The sequence below is a fragment of the Budorcas taxicolor genome, chromosome 3 (assembly GCF_023091745.1).
Source record: "Budorcas taxicolor isolate Tak-1 chromosome 3, Takin1.1, whole genome shotgun sequence".
NCBI lineage: Eukaryota > Metazoa > Chordata > Mammalia > Artiodactyla > Bovidae > Budorcas > Budorcas taxicolor.
The window spans coordinates 54,487,053-54,506,080 of NC_068912.1; the positions used below are offsets into that span (position 1 = coordinate 54,487,053).

The 19,028-nt window shown below is 39.4% G+C and overlaps 1 pseudogene; it reads right to left on the reverse strand.

The window, feature by feature from the left end:
• Window positions 1-7,090: 7,090 nt before the first annotated feature.
• On the reverse strand, window positions 7,091-18,646 carry LOC128044571 (guanylate-binding protein 1-like; annotated as a pseudogene).
• Window positions 18,647-19,028: the final 382 nt, after the last annotated feature.

A 19,028-nucleotide genomic window follows, 5' to 3' on the forward strand; every position in this document is an offset into this window, starting at 1 on the left:
ATTTATGCTTAGAAATGGGTACATCTCTTTTCTGTTAAGATGATTCAGTATAGTTGTAGTTCAGGTGGACACGGGTTTTATTTGTTCTGTAGCTAATTTAAGTGAATAAAGCCTCAAATTTCTCCAGTGGAGTTTTGCAATTATGTGGTTCTTTATGTAAAACCTGGAATGCCAAAAGGTTTTTCTCAGTATCGCTGTTCCACTCCCAGTTTTAGCAGACTCTGAACACCTGCCTCATATGGGTCTTTTATTTCTTTATGATCTTATTTCTATCCCAATGGTGGGCTGCAACTACCTGAAATTCAGCTCAAGTCTCCTGGTGACAATATCAGTCATTTCTCTTCTCTAGGTACAGATGTGTAACCTCAAACCATGAAATGTCCAGCCTGCCTGCCCCACCAAGGCAGCTCCCTCATGCCTCCTGCCCTACACTTAGTATTTTCTGTGAGCACCTGATGGAGGTCAGCTTCTTCATTTTTCTCAAACTTTGTGTAGCAGGATGTTAAATAATGAGATTGTTCCTATCTGAATATTTTCATTAGGCCCAATAGTTGAGTACCCTAGGTTTCAAAGAACCCCACAATTTCTAAAACAAGATGCTAGACCATTTTTTCTGGAATTCACTAATAGAATATGAAAAATTTCATATCACTTAAATGCAGCCCCATTAAATTCTACCAGTTTAATAAGCCATTTTAATAAAATTTCGTTTACCAGTATTATACTCTTATAACTGAATTTTTAAGTGTAATTTGAAAAAATATTCTTTGGAACATTTAAAAATCATGGAATCTGGAAGAAATAATCCGAATTTATTTTTGCCTCCATTATTAAATGTTAAAAATATCTTGTTTACATTAAAAAAAAAAAAAAACTACCTCTCCTTAGACTATTCTTCTCTAGAGACCCATCTTTATAGTCTCAATAAGCCATATTAAAAATAAAGCCAAAAACGTAAGAGAGAAAGGAGGACTTCCTGGATCCAGTGAGGAGATAAAGGATTGTTATTATTCAGGTCTGAGTCATGTGCCCACCCTCCTTCTACATTAATCTGTGTCTCAGGAAGTACAGGGCCACTATACTTAGCCCAGCTTGGGTTCAGCTCTCAAAATGGCCAAGACTGTTTCAGGATTCATTAAAGAAATTTGTCTCTGATATATTGTTGCATATATTTTTAGTGTTGTAACAAAATTTTCACCCCTTAATGTTGTATGATTGTATTTCACAAGATGAGTTCATGCAATCCAACTAAGACTATATTTTTCTAGCTACGCTTGCAGCTTGGTATGGACAAGTGATTAAGCGTCACATGACATATAAACAAAAGTAGATGTATGTCAGCGTTTCCCAGGTGGTGCAGTGGTAATGAATTCACATGCCGATGCAAGAGACTCAAGAGATGCAAGAGATGTGGGTTCAATACCTGTGTCGTGAAGATCCCCTGAGAAGGAAATGGCAACCCACTCCAGTATTCTTGCCTGAAAATTCCATGTACAGAGGAGCCTGGCAGGCTACAGTTCATAGGACTGCGAAGAGTCGGACACAACTGAGCACACACACATTACATTACGTTACGTTACATATGTATATCACTACTGCGTTTGGGCGAGAGAACTCTGAACTTGGACTCCGTGAATCCTTTTTTTCCTTCCTACTTCCTGGGTCACAGATGTGGCAGCAGTCAAGCTTTGATCTTGCAGATGAATACAACGACTTGATAGGCAGAGAACAACAGTATGCAAGGGAGCTGCATCCCTGAATGATCTCATGGAGCAAAATTCCCACTCAAGCCAACAGTGAAGGGACTATAACATGTCTTCTAAGCTGTAGCAACTGCCGCCTAAATGAGTTCTTTCTCCAAGTGAGTTCTTTCTCCCTGCTTTCCTGCCATCAGAGTGATGTAGCAAGCACAATTCTGAGCATGCTTGATAATCTACAAAGACTACCTGTCCTTGGAAGAAAGTCTATGATCTAGGCCACAACTGATGTTTCAAGTTCATCTTCAATGAGCCTTTTGGCTCCACTGGACTCTGGCTAACGTGTAGCCCTTATTCATTGCCATTGTATATTTGCTCATTCTCTTCCTTTAAAACACATTTCCTCTAATCTCTGTTTGATGAAATCTGAGTCACCCTTCAAGATCCAGAAGAAAGTACATCTCCTTTTCAAACCATCTATAACCTTTCCAAATATAACTATTGCTCTGAAACAGACTCAAATATTACATTTGTAACATTATGTTAGCACTGCTATCTTTCTACCATATTTTATACTATGTGCCCCCTTCAAGGTATAGGTTTGCCAAGAGTGAGAAATTTGCTTTAAATATCCAGTGACAATGAGTGTCTCACAGGGTTACATGTACCAGTAAAATGAGAGTTTAGGTGTTGCTGGCAAAAGATAGCATTGCTCAATTTTAATAATTCCAAATAAAGACAATTGAAAACACTAATCAGCGTGGCAGCCACACAGGCCATCTCATGGTTTCCTGAGCACACCAAGCTTGTTCTCACCTCAGCGACCTGCCAATCTCCTGCCTGCAACACTATTCCACTACCTCTTCAAACGGCTTACCCCCTCCCTTTATTTACAACTTTTGTATATGTTACCTCCTCAGAGAATCCTTTTCTGACTAACACAGCTAGAATAACTACCTCCTATGGCCATTACCCATATACTTGTTACCATTCTTAATTTTCACCTGAAATTTTATATGCATATACTCATTCATGTGTATACATTCTTGTTAACATATACATATTCATATACGAATTATTATTTGAATTAGTATCGGACATGACTTAGCAACTAAACCACCACCAGATTTCCTTTGCATGTTTTTCTTATAAAACTCTCACCTTTCAAGATTGTAAACACTTCAATATCTGGGACCATGTCACAGTCTATACCTATTGCAGGGATAAGCATATAATAATTACACAATTAAATGTCTGTCAAATTGAACTGAATCAATATAGAATCAATCACATTTGTTACTCATTTACTTGTACTGATTTTTAAAAACTGACTAAAAGATTAAAGAGTCCATCTTTGTGGGTACATCAGTTCAGTTCAGTTCAGTTCAGTCACTCAGTCGTGTCTGACTCTTTGCGACCCCATGAATCGCAGCATGCCAGGCCTCTATGTCCATTACCAACTCCTGGAGTTCACTCAGACTCACGTCCATCAAGTCAGTGATGCCATCCAGCCATCTCATCCTCAGTTGTCCCCTTCTCCTCCTGCCCCCAATCCCTCCCAGCATCAGAGTCTTTTCCAATGAGTCAACTCTTCGCATGAGGTGGCCAAAGTACTGGAGTTTCAGCTTTAGCATCATTCCTTCCAAAGAAATCCCGGGGCTGATCTCCTTCAGAATGGACTGGTTGGATCTCCTTGCAGTCCAAGGCACTCTCAAGAGTCTTCTCCAACACCACAGTTCAAAAGCATCAATTCTTCGGCGCTCAGCCTTCTTCACAGTCCAACTCTCACATCCATACATGACTACTGGAAAAACCATATACCAAGTGTTAAAATAGTTTTTAAAAAAAGAAATACAGCTTTCAGTTTAATGTCAGTTATTGCTTGGAAGATTCATTATAATAGCTTATATATGTAGCAACCCTTTGAGGTACATATTGAGTAAATATTTTTATTGCCAAATTAGAGCTAAGTGATTGAAAATCTGCATTGATTTTAATATCATAAATTGGAAAAGTACAAACAAATACTAGAGATTAGCTAAATCAATTTAGAGATAAATAAACTGCAGCTAAAGAAAACTAACAGAATTCCCAAAGTCCTTTCAGACTCTGAGTGGACTAATGTCAAAAGATGAAATAATGGCAATGTTGAAATAGAAAATTATGTTTACTTCATACATGTTGTAAAGTTTTTTTTAAAAAAGAAAACACTGTTCATCTAATTTCACTGAGAGATGGGAATACTAGACCACCTGACCTGCCTCTTGAGAAACCTATATGGTTTCTCTGCTCACCCCCAACATGTTAGTGTTCTCAAGCCTCCACCGTATGTCCTTTGCTTTCTCAGTCTTTCATTTGATGCATCATGTGTGTGTGCGTGCATTCTAAGTCGCTTCAGTTGTGTCCGACTCTGTGTGACCCTGTAGACTGTGTAGCCCGCCGGGCTCCTCTGTCCATGAGATTCTTCCAGCAAGAATACTGGAATGGGTTGCCATGCCCCTCTCCAGGGGATCTTTCTGAGCCAGGGATGGAGCTCTTGTCTCCTTCATTAGGGAATCAGGTTGTTTACCACGTAGGAAGCCCTTATGCATCACAGTGACATCACTAAAACAGAAACAGTTCTTTTGTCTAACAAATCCTGCCTATTTGTCTGGGCATTCATGGCCTCATTATGGTTTCTGAAACGAGGTTTCAAGACAGTCTTCACTGCTATGCTACTGGAAAGCTGTTTCAGAACTGGACTCAGGTGATGACTCAGTGTTCACCATCCTATGGTGCCAGCTTCTCCATTTCATTGGCCATCTCTTAACATGGACACAAATAAGGAAAAGGAAGTGCTGCATGATGGCAAATAGGAACATAGAATTCTCATCTCAGCCTTCTCATAAATTCTGCTTGTGAATGCCTGCTTGATCTTCTAGAGGCAGATAAAAATGTATAGGTTAATAGAAGTGAAGTGAAGTGAAGTCGCTCAGTCGTGTCTGACTCTTTGTGACCCCATGGACTGTATCCTACCAGGCTCCTCCTTCCATGGGATTTTCCAAGCAAGAGTACTGGAGTGGATTGCCATTTCCTTCTCCAGGGGATCTTCCCAACCCAGGGATCGAACCTGGTTCTCCCTCATTCCAGGCAGACGCTTTAACCTCTGAGCCACCAGGGAAGCCCATAGGTTAATAAAGGTTACATTAATTCTGCAATTATGGAGTTTAGTTTATTTAATGGTATAGCTTATAATCTGGTATAGAAACTCATGTTACAAAACTAGAAAGGGAGTTACTTTTGTTTAGCTTTAATTTTCTTATTTTTAAATGATTAACAAAGAAACCACTACTAGGTTTTGAATGCAGAGCTACTCTTTTCTACAATGAAGTTTAACTAATAAAAATGTATTTGGTTTACTCCTTTGTTGCAGTGCAGTATGGGAACTACAGAGTGAATTTACATAAATACTCCACTTAATATGCTTGAGTCTCACGTGGTCCCTTATGAAACTGCAGTTTGAGTAAAAAACTACTACTTATCAGCACTTGCCTAACTGTGAAAGGAGGCATTCTCCATGCAGATGGGAAACGAAGGAAAGAGTCTATGGAAAAAAGGGTCCCAAGGCAACCAGAACAAGCAGGTTTATTAATGTAGATTCAGTGGCATTAGCTGCTTCCCTGCTTTTCTCTCATCATGTAATATTTTGAAACACTGTATAATCTTTTTCACAATACTAACATATGCGATGTAATCCCTATATTCCTTACAAATGCAAGGAACATAAAGCAGATGTGAAAAACTTGGATGAATGTTTCTATTATATAAAGCAAGAGTCTGCAAATTATGGCTTCTGGTTGCCAGCTGTATTTTAAAACAATGGTTTCTTGGAAAACAGGCATACCATTCATTTGTGTATCATCTGTGGTTGCTTTATGGCAGAGTTGAGGACATACTCATGAATAGTTACTATCCCAGATTTTGAAAAACATTAGCCAATCATGGCTATATAAACTAAAACATTATACTTTTTTGGTGAAAAACTATAAAAAAATCAGAAACGTAAAGTTCAACATTTTATAGTTTTACTTCCAAACTGAAATAATATCCATCCAGTCCATTCTGAAAGAGATCAACCCTGGGATTTATTTTGAAGGAATGATGCTAAAGCTGAAACTCCAGTACTTTGGCCACCTCATGCAAAGAGTTGACTCGTTGGAAAAGACTTTGATGCTGGGAGGGATTGGGGTCAGGAGAAGGGGACGACCAAGGATGAGATGGCTGGATGGCATCACTGACTCGATAGACGCGAGTCTGAGTGAACTCCCGGAGTTGGTGATGGACAGGGAGGTCTGGTGTGCTGCGATTCATGGGGTCGCAAAGAGTCAGACACAACTGAGCGACTGAACTGAACTGACTAAGAAGTTTTAAGCACTTACCTAGGGCTTTAGACAGTTGTGATAAAGTCCTAAATAATACCAAGAGTATTATTTTACTGATCAAAAAAAGTCAAAAACAACCCATATTCTCTTGGGGGATGTGACTCAAGAATTGGGAAACAGTAGCCTAAACTTCAGGGTAATGAACAATTTAATAATTAATTTAGCTCAGTTTTCTAACACATTATCTGTCATCATTTCAAGCTCATCTTTGCAAGTTTTAAATGGCTACAAAGACAATGTATAATTGTCATCCTGTCACTATGTTTAGTCTAGTGTCACTTAAAGTTCTAAAGTGTCCCATTAAAGTTATTAATTAAAGTAATTAAAATTAAAATCTGGGCGAAATGAACAAGAAGGGAAGTTTCCTTTTTTAGCCCCTTTATTCATGATCCAGGTTATAATCATGCTAATGGTTCCTTCCATCTTCCTGTGGAAATCCTGTAGACCTTCTAGATCACTATACAAGGTGATTTGCCTCAGCTTGGGATTCACCAGTAAGCACCGCCCATTCCAGGTATCCAGGAGTCACATCACTACTCACAGACGGTGCAGTCTTGAAACAATGGGACACCATATACTGCCTTTACTAGAAGCTAGAATGGTTCTTCCCAACCTCTTGTGCATTTGGTCAAACTCATGACCAACTATGTCCCAAGACCTTGACCTAAGACTTTGCTCAGTATCCACTTGTCTAACTAGTGGTCATCTGGAAGAAGAAGTTCCTGGGTGGTACCAGCTTACGATACTTCCTGTGCTGACAGAGTGGTAAAGTGCGTCTTGCTACACAGTTTACAATATCGTGAGGAAGATGCACATGACTTCAATTATAGAATTGCATGTCTTTGCAAATTTTAGTGTAGTAAAAATGTGAAACCTAAATATTATAAAGTATGGTGATGCTTTTCTTAGTTTTAAACTTCTTGAGTAATGCCTTGGATAAGACTGACCGGGAAAGTTCTACTCTTTAATTCTTTAGCCCAGGACGCATTCCTTCTTTGGTTTATTCATCTTCTTCTGGAGATTCTGTATTTCATTATGAAGTCATCTGTTCTCTTCTTGGAATCCTTCCTGTAGTAGTCAGGACTGTTTCTAAAAAAAATACAAATGGAAATTGAATAGTGTATATCATTAAGTAAATCTCTACTATCTAGTTTCCACATTCAAGGAGTTTTTTTTTTTTTTACTTTTCATTTATTTATTTTTTATTGAGGATAATTGCTTTACAGAATTTTGCCATTTTCTGTCCAATCTCAACATGAATCAGCCATCAGTTCACTTCAGTTGCTCAGTCGTATCTGACTTTTTGCAACCCCATGAATCACAGCATGCCAGGCCTCCCTGTCCATCACCATCTCCTGGAGTTCACTCAGACTCACGTCCATTGAGTCTGTGATGCCATCCAGCCATCTCATCCTCTGTTGTCCCCTTCTCCTCCTGCCCCCAATCCCTCCCAGCGTCAAAGTCTTTTCCAATGAATCAACTCTTCACATGAGGTGGCCAAAGTACTGGAGTTTCAGCTTTAGCATCATTCCTTCCAAAGAAATCCCAGGGTTGATCTCCTTCAGAATGGACTGGTTGGATCTCCTTGCAGTCCAAGGGACTCTCAAGAGTCTTCGTCAGCACCACAGTTCAAAAGCATCCGTTCTTCAGTGCTCAGCCTTCTTCACAGTCCAACTCTCACATCCATACATGACCACAGGAAAAACCATAGCCTTGACTAGATGTACCTTAGTCGGCAAAATAATGTCTCTGCTTTTGAATATATTATCTAGGTTGGTCATAACTTTTCTTCCGAGGAGTAAGCATCTTTTAATTTCATGGCTGCAATCACCATCTGCAGTGATTTTGGAGCCCAAAAAAATAAAGTCTGACACTGTTTCCACTGTTTCCTCATCTATTTACCATGAAGTGATGGGACCAGATGCCATGATCTTCGTTTTCTGAATGTTGAGCTTTAAGACAACTTTTTCACTCTCCATTTTCACTTTCATCAAGAGGCTTTTTAGTCCTCTTCACTTTCTACCTTAAGAGTGATGTCATCTGCATATCTGAGGTAATTGATATTTCTCCCCGCAATCTTGATTCCAGCTTGTATTTATCTTGATTTCAGCTTGTGTTTCTTCCAGTCCAGCACTTCTCATGATGTACTCTGCATAGAAGTTAAATAAGCAGGGTGACAATATACAGCCATGACATACTCCTTCTCCTATTTGGAACCAGTCTGTTGTTCCATGTCCAGTTCTAACTGTTGCTTCCTGACCTGCATACAGATTTCCCAAGAGGCAGGTTAGGTGGTCTGGTGTTTCCATCTCTTTCAGAATTTTCCACAGTTTATTGTGATCCACACAGTCAAAGGCTTTGGCATAGTCAATAAAGCAGAAATAAATGTTTTTCTGGAACTCTGTTGCTTTTTCCATGATCCAGCGGATGTTGGCAATTTGATCTCTGGTTCCTCTGCCTTTTCTAAACCCAGCTTGAACATCAGGAAGTTCACAGTTCATGTATTGCTGAAGCCTGGCTTGGAGAATTTTCAGCATCCCCTCCCTTTTGAAACTCCCTTCCATCTCCCTCCCTGTCTCACCCCTCTAGGTTGATACAGAGCCCCCGTTTGAGTTTCCTGAGCCATACAGAAAATTCCCTTTGGCTATCTATTTTAAATATGGTAATGTAAGTTTCCATGTTACTTAAAAATATTTAATTTCTTCTTGAAATTTTCTCTATCATTAATTTTCATTATACTTTCTCTTAAGTCTTCTATTTCTGTGATTGCTTTTCTTGAGTCTCCTTGAGTTAAGAAAGATTTTTGACTTATATCTCCTGACATAAGCTCATCCTGATATATTGATAAATCTTGATTAGCAGTCTTAATTTTTTCTCCCATTATTTGTATACAACCTTTGTGGACAAGCTAATGAAATGTTCGGCTTTGAGTCTTATCTACGTATTTTTAGTTTTTTAATACACATGCATATACACATAACACAGAAATAGAAGGATTTCCAAAATGATATATTGTCTGAATCTTAGATCAGGAAATTTGGTCTAAGCTTCCACAACTTGGTGTCAGGAAGACCAAAATATAGGTGAGGGAATCAGGGTCCCAGACTTGACCATACTGGATTTCTGCACAGTTCAACACATACTAGGAGCAAGGCATAGGAAACCAGTAGGAGTAACAGATAGACACAGTGGTGTGAGTTAAGGAGTCCTTCTGCTTATGAAGGATTTCTTATAGCTAAAGGTCATACCAGTTGTGACATTAAAAAAAAAAAAAAAGAAATCATGGATCCCTCTAAGTGGTGAAGACAGTTCAGATATCTTCCCAAGCATTGTGACACTATAAAAGTTATTTAGTCTTGTGTGAAACTCTCTTTCATATCCTATATTAGGGACATGACTGCTCTTGCTTTGATATGGATAAGACCCTTTTTTTCAATGCCTAGCAGATAACAGCTACCATGATTCACAGATACAGTGATAAAAGACTAGGTGCGACATAACTGCAAGTAAAGTCTTTTAGTAACAGGACACTGCAGGGACCAGTTCAGGCAGACAAACAGGGATTGAAAAGGACAAGTAAGCATTCAAGGTCCTTCTTCTGGGCTTCATGTTCTCACTGCAGGGCCACATTTGTGACCAGGGAGTGTGGCAGGAAAACAGAATAACAGGAACCTCACGGTGTTGCACTTAAATACCTGCAGTTTGAGAGCAAGAGCTCTCTCCTGCTCTCCCAGTAACTGGGCCCTCTCCCTCTCCATCTTCTCAGTCAGTTGTTTCATAAGTTCCTGATGGCTCTTTTCTTTCTCTTCCATCATCTGCTGGTTCTTCATTTGCATTTCCTCCAGCATTGTTGCTGCAGCCCGTGCAGATTCAGCTTTCACACGTTACACTGTCAGGAGGAAGAGGAAAAAGAAAAATGTATGTGGAGACCAAGTTGCTTCTTTCTTCCATGTACAATTCCCTATCACTGTTGCTACCTGCTGCATACGCCATACTCAGAAAAGATATTAGCAAATAAGAGACATCTTTTCTCATGTTGCTATAGTTTAAGGCTCCTCGGTTCACCTAGCTGAATTAGTTAGAACTTTAAAGAGCTTTCGAGGCTGTCTAGTCTCTTGACTTGCTCCTCACCTTCAATCGACTTTTCCTTCTCTGAGAGTGTCTGGTCTGTCTGTAGAATTACATCAGTCACAGACTCCTTGGACTTCAAGTATTCCTGAAGAATCTTCTCAGCCTAGGACCAAGACAAAATGGGGTCAGTAGCAGGAAATGACTATAAACACTTATTCATGTTTTCCACCTTTCCCTCTAGGAACTGCTCCTCTTGGCCCTGGTGTGCCTGGTGATCAGACTCCCTGTCACTGGACTGAGCACATGCTCCAGACTGGCCAAGCAAGGCGCCCTCCTGAGCAGAATCCTTTTTAAGAGGTTGACATACATGTAAACAGTGATTCTCTGTGCTTGTAAACTGAGGGCTCTGATTTTGGAGCTGTTGGTGCTGTGGTCCCTTATGGGGTGAGCTTGTTGGAGAATGAAGGCATCATCGAGAAAGTAGATCTGAATAAAGTGGGTAGAGGGAGAATGGGAGGTAGGGAAGTGTAGGGCTGGGGGCAGCCACAGGCGGAGAGATACATGATGACATTATTTGAAATTTTGGATACATCTGGTAATCCAGTTGATAACTCAATTGTTAACTTAGGGTATGCTCTTGGATGAGCACATTGGTTATACCTGGTGTAACAGGCTCCCTGTACGTGTTTATAGAATGAGAGCCTGAATGACGTTGGTCCTGTAATTGCCCATCTGTGTACAACACACGTCATCACACTGTCACCTCAAGGAGCTTCCCAGAATCAAACTTGGTTACCTGTATACCCTTTCTGGGCTCCTGAAAATACTTCTTCTTCAGCTCTTGCATCTTCTCAATGAAGAGGCGATAGCCACTTGGCTTCAAATAAATCCCCTGTTTCATATCCTCTTCTAGAGGACTGAAAATATCCTTCAGTAAAGCAGAGCAATGATCTTCTGATGCTTTAAGATTCTGGTTACAAAAGTCATCTCGCTTTTTATCTAGCTGGGCCTTTAATGTAAAATGTAAGTATTAATAAACAGAAGAATTAAAAGAGGCTATCTTGACCTCCAAATTTCTGGAAAACCTTCTCAAAAAAATCAAAGTAAAAAATGTCTGTGACCAATAGAAGAACTCACAGAAATGCACCAAAATCATATCCTTCCTCCTGATCCTGACTTTCTACAGAGGCCTCTTTCTCCATGAGGGTAAACTTTGGAGCAGAGATTACTAGCTACATGCTTCACCTTTAGAGAAAACTCCTAATTTTCCAACTAGACAAATGATTACATGTGAAATAAATGTAGCTCAATATAAACCTGCTCATGATAACTAAGAATAAAATATTCTTTGCTTTTGGCCAAAATATCCAATCAGTCTGATAAAAATGAGTCTGTGATTTGATTAGAAGCTCTGATTATTACCTGTATGCATGTAATGAAATTATAGGGAAGATTTTTAGTTTATTCATGAAAGAAAAAAGTTTCAATGCCTCATAATAAAGTATATCATAAATAAAATTGGTTCCTCTTATGATAACAAATAATGTTGGTCTAGAAAAATTGCTTTTCACAAAATAAACACCTATTTCATTTTCTAGTAATACTTTACTTTCCAAGAGCCTAACATGTATAAACTTGAGAAAAAAATTACTGCTAATTCTTTTTGAACTAATTGGTCTATGTCTTTGAAGGAATTCTTCATGAAGACTTCAATGGCCTCTTTCTCACTGGCCCTGTGCAGGTCCAGAAGTTCCTGGAGGGTTTCCGAGGGCAGCTGGAGCTTCTGGCTCATCTGCTGGCCCTAGAATGGCCTTTTGTACTGCGGCTGAGTTCTCTATTTCAGCCAAGGCCAGGACTGCATTCTCCATGCAGGGCAGATCCCCACTGTTGATGGCATTGACATAGGTTTGCACCAGGGTCTCTAAACCTACGACAGAGAACAATGATCATGTTTACAGCAGGCAGAGTGAGGAAACTTTCTATTCTGTCTAATTCTAATGTTGTTTATAACCAACCATTTATTTTACAGCATCACCTGAAAACTTACTAAAAATGCAGACTGTCAGCCTCTGCCCCAGTTTGACTGACTTAGGACCCTCCTCTTTGGCAAGATCCTCAGGTGGTATATATACATCAATGGTTGAGAAACTTTTGTGTTTATTGAGTAGATTTACTTCATCTGCAGGTACTGTTAGGTCAGAAACCATCTCTCTCTAATTTATGTCTGTATTATCAACCCTGGTAAACCCATGGAAAACATTTGATTAATATTTGTGGAGCAAATCAACATGAGTCCTCCATTTTGCTTATTCTAGCAGAGCATTACAGGAGAAATTTCTGTGATGTTGGAAGTATGCTGTGTGTGCTGTCCAGGGTGACAGCCACTAGCCTCATGTAGGTATGCGCCCTTAAGACATAGCTCTGTGATCAGAATGTTAAATTTCTATATTTTTTATTAGCTACATTTAAATTTGGATACGCATACCTGTCTAGGGACAGCCATGTTGGACAGGGCAGGTCCAGTTTACTAGGACAATTGTCAGCTCTTAAAGCTTTTATTCGTTGCCTTTTGTGTCTTTTCTCAACTATGAAGTCTGGCTAATAAAACCCATCAGAAGTGTTGGTGCCACCTAGAATTTATCACAGTAATAGCAGTAGATGTGCACTTTTCAAAGTTGAAGCTACATGGATGTTATCACACCATCCTCTAGTCTTAACAGTGAGAGTGAAGACTGGGAAGAGGACTCACGAGGGCCATCCACCTTGATGCCTCCTGAGAGAGTTTTAGTTTTGGAATTGCTAAAGATGTAGGAACAGAGGACTGCAGCTTGTTGCACAAATTCAGAGTCCAGCTCATCGTCACACAGTTCCTCAAGCTGGCCCAATTTCTTCCTATCAGTGGGCCGATCAAAGATGAAGCATTTCTTCTTTGGGAAGAACTTTCAGATACAGAGTCGAGGCAGATTAAAAGTTTTATCTTTTGGGCTGGTACCTGGAGGAAGAAAAAAGGAATTTGCCCAATGTAGGGTCTTGCAAACATTTCCTGTAAATGGTCAAACAGTAAATATTTTAGACTTTGCAAGCCAGATGGTCTCTTTTCTGAGTACTTAAGTCTCCTATTGTAGCCTAAAACCGTCATAGAGAAACTATACATGATTGGGTGTGACATTGTTTCAATAAAATCATATTTACAAAACCAACTGGCAGGCTAGATTGGACAATATTTGCCTGTGGCAATTCTTTACCAGCCCTGAACTGTGCATGGATCATGCTTGAATTTCTTTTCTTCAAATAAATGACCATTCTACTCCTACTCTTTGGCTAATTACAGCACCACAAGCCCTAAGCATGGAGATATCAATCTAATCACAGCACAGGGAAAGGTGAAAGAAAAAGAAATGTATTCATAGAAGAGGGAGAAAAATAATCTAAAGCCAAATCTATTATTCAGATAGATAGCATATTCAAAAGCAGAGACATTACTTTGCCAGCTAAGGTCTGTCTAGTCAAAGCTATGGTTTTTCCAGTAGTCATGTATGGATGTGAGAGTTGGATTGTGAAGAAGGTTGAGTGCCGGAGAATTGATGCTTTTGGACTGTGGTGTTGGAGAAGACAACCAGTCCACTCTGAAGGAGGTCAGCCCTCGGATTTCTTTGGAAGGAATGATGCTAAAGCTGAAGCTCCAGTACTTTGGCCACCTCATGCGAAGAGTTGACTCATTGGAAAAGACTTTGATGCTGGGAGGGATTAGGGGCAGGAGGAGAAAGGGATGACCAAGGATGAGATGGCTGGATGGCATCACTGACTCGATGGACGTGAGTCTGGGTGAACTCCGGGAGTTGATGATGGACAGGGAGTCCTGGCGTGCTGTGATTCATGGGGTCGCAAAGAGTTGGACGGACCTAGCGACTGAGCTGAACTGAAACAAGCATTACTTCTTAGTAATCACCCCTTGAGAAGAAATACAAACTATAAGTAGAAGACGACTGTTGACAGAAAACTAAGGAACAATAGTTCTTAGTGTTTTGTCATCTGTTTACCAATTCTAAGTCCCCTTTACCTTTCCTAAGCTTGAGTGAATTCTCCAGGTACTCGTCTGCTGTGATGGACTGTCCATCTGCCTTCAAGTCTAGGGAGAAATCCCTCAGTGTCCATACAAAGTCTGGAAAGAAGCTCACAAAGTCAGCTGAATCCTCAACCCCATCCACATCAGGTGAGGATCTTGCCCTGATTCTATCTGTCAGCTCCGTCACATAGCTGAGTAGCAAAATAAGGAAAACTGGCATGAATGAACAGTAACCCCTCCCCAATCCTATATTAGTTCCACATACAAAACTTTTGTTTCTCCTTTGTTCTTAACCCAAGGATCCCAAGTATCAGTTCTTCAGTAGGTTATAGGATTTTCCCCTTGCCATTGAATTCTTTTTTATATTTCTTGTGTTTGTTTCACCAGGATTCATAGGTAGTCAGCTGTTTTTTAAAGTTTGGTCTCCCCTCTGACTTTGATGTGGTTTGGATCCCAAAAGGATACTGCAGTTGGTCCATGGCCTGCTGGTTGATAGTTCCCATACTATTGTACACGAAAGTGCTGCTCAAGAGTATTGCTAGGGCGAAGATCCAGGAGTCATTCTGGTTGTCACCCTGGAAATCAGAACATATTTTACCAGGATTGTTTCATTCTTATGGCACTTTCCTGATCAGCAGTAGTAAAAGGATGCTCATTTAACTAGAGTTTTTTTTTTTTTTCTTTCTTTCAAGACTGGTGACAAAGAAAACCAAATCCAAGCAAAATTGACTGAATTGTTTTCTGATGTGTTTTGTTTCACCCTGATTCTCACTAGACCCTCTTATGATCATTGGTAGATAATTGGAAAGCAAATAGTCATTGTGGGTGGACAGTCAAAGGTCTTAAATGTAATTTAAATTTAATTTTTCTCTTTATTTTTACAGAAAAATTGTCTTAATATTAGGGTACTAATACTTGTTTCTATCTCAGTTGGATATTGTTGTTCACCTAACACTTCCCACTTCTTATCTTATAAATATTCCAGACAATACTATGAGGCAAATGTAGATCTAATACACCTGTTTTATGGATCAGAAAGGTGAGGTTAAAAAGGTCAAATAATTTACAAAAGTCACTGAGTTACTGACAGACTTTAAACTTAAAGCTAAGGATATGGGGCTTTGGAACCTAAATCCTTAACTAAAGTTCTTTGCAGGATAAAATTCATCACTTAGAGTTTATCTGTACTCCCTTTATGCATCTGTGTTAACTGGCTTAGTTTATAGCTTTTTATTAATTAAGACACTGTCTACTGACCACTATGCTCTTCCTCTAGGATTCTGCCTTATGAATATTTTCCTAACCCCTGGTTCCTAACTTGATTTCATAGCATATAAACAGAAATGAAAAAACATGGTTAAACAAAGGTCTTATTTAAAGGAAAATTAAAAGTGTAGAGGACATTCAGACATGAGGGCTTAGTCCAAACTGGAACCTCATTCCTTACCTTCTCCACATCCCCCAGGCCCTTGGTATCAAGCAGAACTAGAGTACGGTCTGGCTTCTTGGGATGAGGCACATACCACATCCAGATGCCCTTCATGTGAGAATGCAGTGTGGAGCCCAGAGAGAAGCCTGCAAGGGGGCATGGGGAAAAGAGAGGGTGGAATTCTAATATCAGGTGGTTCTGGAAGTTGGGATGCAAGTTAACAAAATCAAGTTTAGGAGAACTGAAACCACAACAAGTATTAATCTTACGTACAGTCAGAGAAACAGGGAAATTAGAATATCAAATACTTAAAAAGATGCAAAACCTTTTCATGAGGAAAACAATCAACAAGCTAGAAATTTAAGGGGAATCTCAACATAATAGTAGTCATATAAAAAAAACACAGCCAACATAATATTCAACAATGAAGGAGAGAAAGCTTTCCTTCTACAAAATTTAACCCAAATGGATCAAAGACCTTAAGAGCTATTAATAAATCTATGAAGGTTGTAGAAGAAAATACAGAAGAAAAACTTCACAATATTGCATTTAGCAAAGATTTCTTGGAAATAATACCAAAAATATAAATAACAATAAAAATATATAAGTTGGACTTCATCCAAATTAAAACACTTATGTATCAAAGGACATTGCTGCTGCTGCTGCTGCTGCTAAGTCGCTTCAGTCGTGTTCGACTCTGTGCGACCTCATAGATGGCAGCCCACCAGGCTCCCCCATCCTTGGGATTCTCCAGGCAAGAGCACTGGAGTGGGTTGCCATTTTCTTCTCCAATGCATGAAAGTGACAAGTGAAAGTGAAGTCGCTCAGTCGTGTTCGACTCTTAGCGACCCCATGGATTGCAGTCCGCCAGGCTCCTCCGCCCATGGGATTTTCCAGGCAAGAGTACTGGAGTGGGGTGCCATTGCCTTCTCCGATCAAAGGACACTATTGAGAGTTCAATAGATAACACACAAATTGGGAGGAAATATTTGCTAGTCATAAATCTGATAAAAGATTCATATGCAGAATATATAAATGTCTTACAATTTAACACAAATAAATTAAAGGTTAACCCAATTAAAAAATGAGCAAATGACTTGATAGACATTTCTCCTGAGAAATTGTTCAAAAGACCAATGAACACATGAAAAGATCCTCAACATTACTAGTCATTAGGGAAGTACTAAGCAAAACCGCAATGTATTAAAACAACCTGCAATGGAAATAACCTGAAAAAATATATATGTGTATATAGCCGAATCACGTTGCTGTATGCTTAAAACTAACACAATATTGTAAATCAACTGTGCTTCAAAAGAAGGGCAACAAAACATAGCATACAGCTTATGTGAATCCTGAAAATTAATTGATATTTATAATGAAGTTGGAAAATTTGACACTGAATGAATTTGATAATATTAAAAACTATTTTACTTTAAAAAACCACAATGAGATACTACTTCATACCAATTAGGATGGCCATTATCAAAAAAACTATAGCAAATGTTGGCAAAAAAGTGCAGAAATTAGAACCACTGTGTGTTTCTGGTGGGAATGTAAAATGGTAGAGTTTCTGTGGAAAATAATATGGTGATTTCTTTAAAGAGCTTAGCATAGAATTATCATATGATCCAGCAATTCCACTTCTTGGTGTATACCCAAAAGAAGTGAAAGCAGGGATAGAACAGATATTTGAACACCCATGCTCTTAGTAACATTATTCACAGTAGCCAAAATGAGAAAACAGTCCAAATGTCCATAAACTGGATGACTGGATAAGCAAACAGGTATCACATACAATTACTCAGCCTTAAAAAGGAAGAGAATTTGATACATGGTACAACATTGTTGGACCTTGAAGACATCACACTCAGCGAAATAAACCTATCACTAAAGGACAAATAATATATGCTTCTTTACATGAGATTCCAAGACTGGTCAAATTTATAGATAATATAGAATTGTGGTTGTCAAAGCCTGGGGCATTTTGTTTATTAGAGTATAGAATTCCTGTTGGGGGAAATTTATGGAGATGGATGTTAGTGATGTTTACACAACAGTGTGAATTTACTTAATACCACAGAATTTTTAAAAATGTTACAATGGTAAATTTTGTGGTAAATTTTATGTATGTGTATCCTGCATGAGGGCATGCGCAGTCGTTTCGGCTGTGTCTGACTCTTTGCAACTCCATGGACCATAACCCACCAGGTTCCCCTGACCATGAGATTTTCCCAGCAAGGATACTGGAATGGGTTACCATGCCCTCCTCCAGGCGTCTTCCCTACCCAGGGATCAGACCTGGGTCTCCGGCATCTCTGCATTGCAGGCGGATTCTTTACCTGCTGAGCCATTGGGGAAGCCCATGTATAACTTAACAACAGTTAAAAATAAGAAAAGAAATAAGAATCACCGATACAGATTTAAAATGTTTTAAATCTTAAAGATCAATAGAAATGCTCCCACTACATGAATATTTTTGTAAATGTCTTGTGGTTTATTATTACATACATTACTTATTTTTTATTATCACATCTGTCTTTCTAGGAAAGGAAAAAATTGTGATTTTGAAAAAGAAACTAAGACAAAGTGCAAAGAGCTGTGATCTGATACAGGTCGTAGTGACGATAAGAACATAGCTGTGGACTGAAAGGTAGCTTTCAATATCCCTCCCAGGTCTCTCACATCCTCTCCTCACATCACTGTGCTTCACGCTGGGAGTGTGGGTGGACAGAAGGTACTTGGCTGGGCTCTGCCCATGTCACTCACCCTTTTTCTTCCCAGTCAGCTTGTTCATCAGGTAGGACTTGCCTGTGTGGTAGAGGCCCACGATAGCCACCACCACAACAGGCTGCCTGATGGCAGACAGGATCTTCAGAGCTTCTGGATTAACCAGCAGTCACCCATCAATGTTCTCAATTAGGCACTCTGGGCCTGACATGTGGGCCTCTGAGGCCATGTCGCCTTGCCTGCAAGGGAAGAGATGGGATGAATTAGAATTTCCAGTCTAAACAGATGAAGAGTTTTCATCAGGTTATTTTGAGTTCAGAAGGAGGAATGTCAAAATCCCCACAATGTAACTGTGTGCCTAGTTAACACAGTTAACATCAGCAAAGAGAAAGATGATCCTAATGCATCTGGTGATTTTTTGGCCAGTCACAAAAAACCCTGGCCATTTATGTCAACAGTGAGATATATGAGATAAAATCTGTTTCCTTTTGAAAATTGGAGAAGTGTTATCAAAGAGGCTCATTAAAAATATTGATATGACAGTGACTTATCAACATACAATCACCCTCATGAACAAAATCTTCCACTTAATTTACCATTGAAATCTTCTGTTT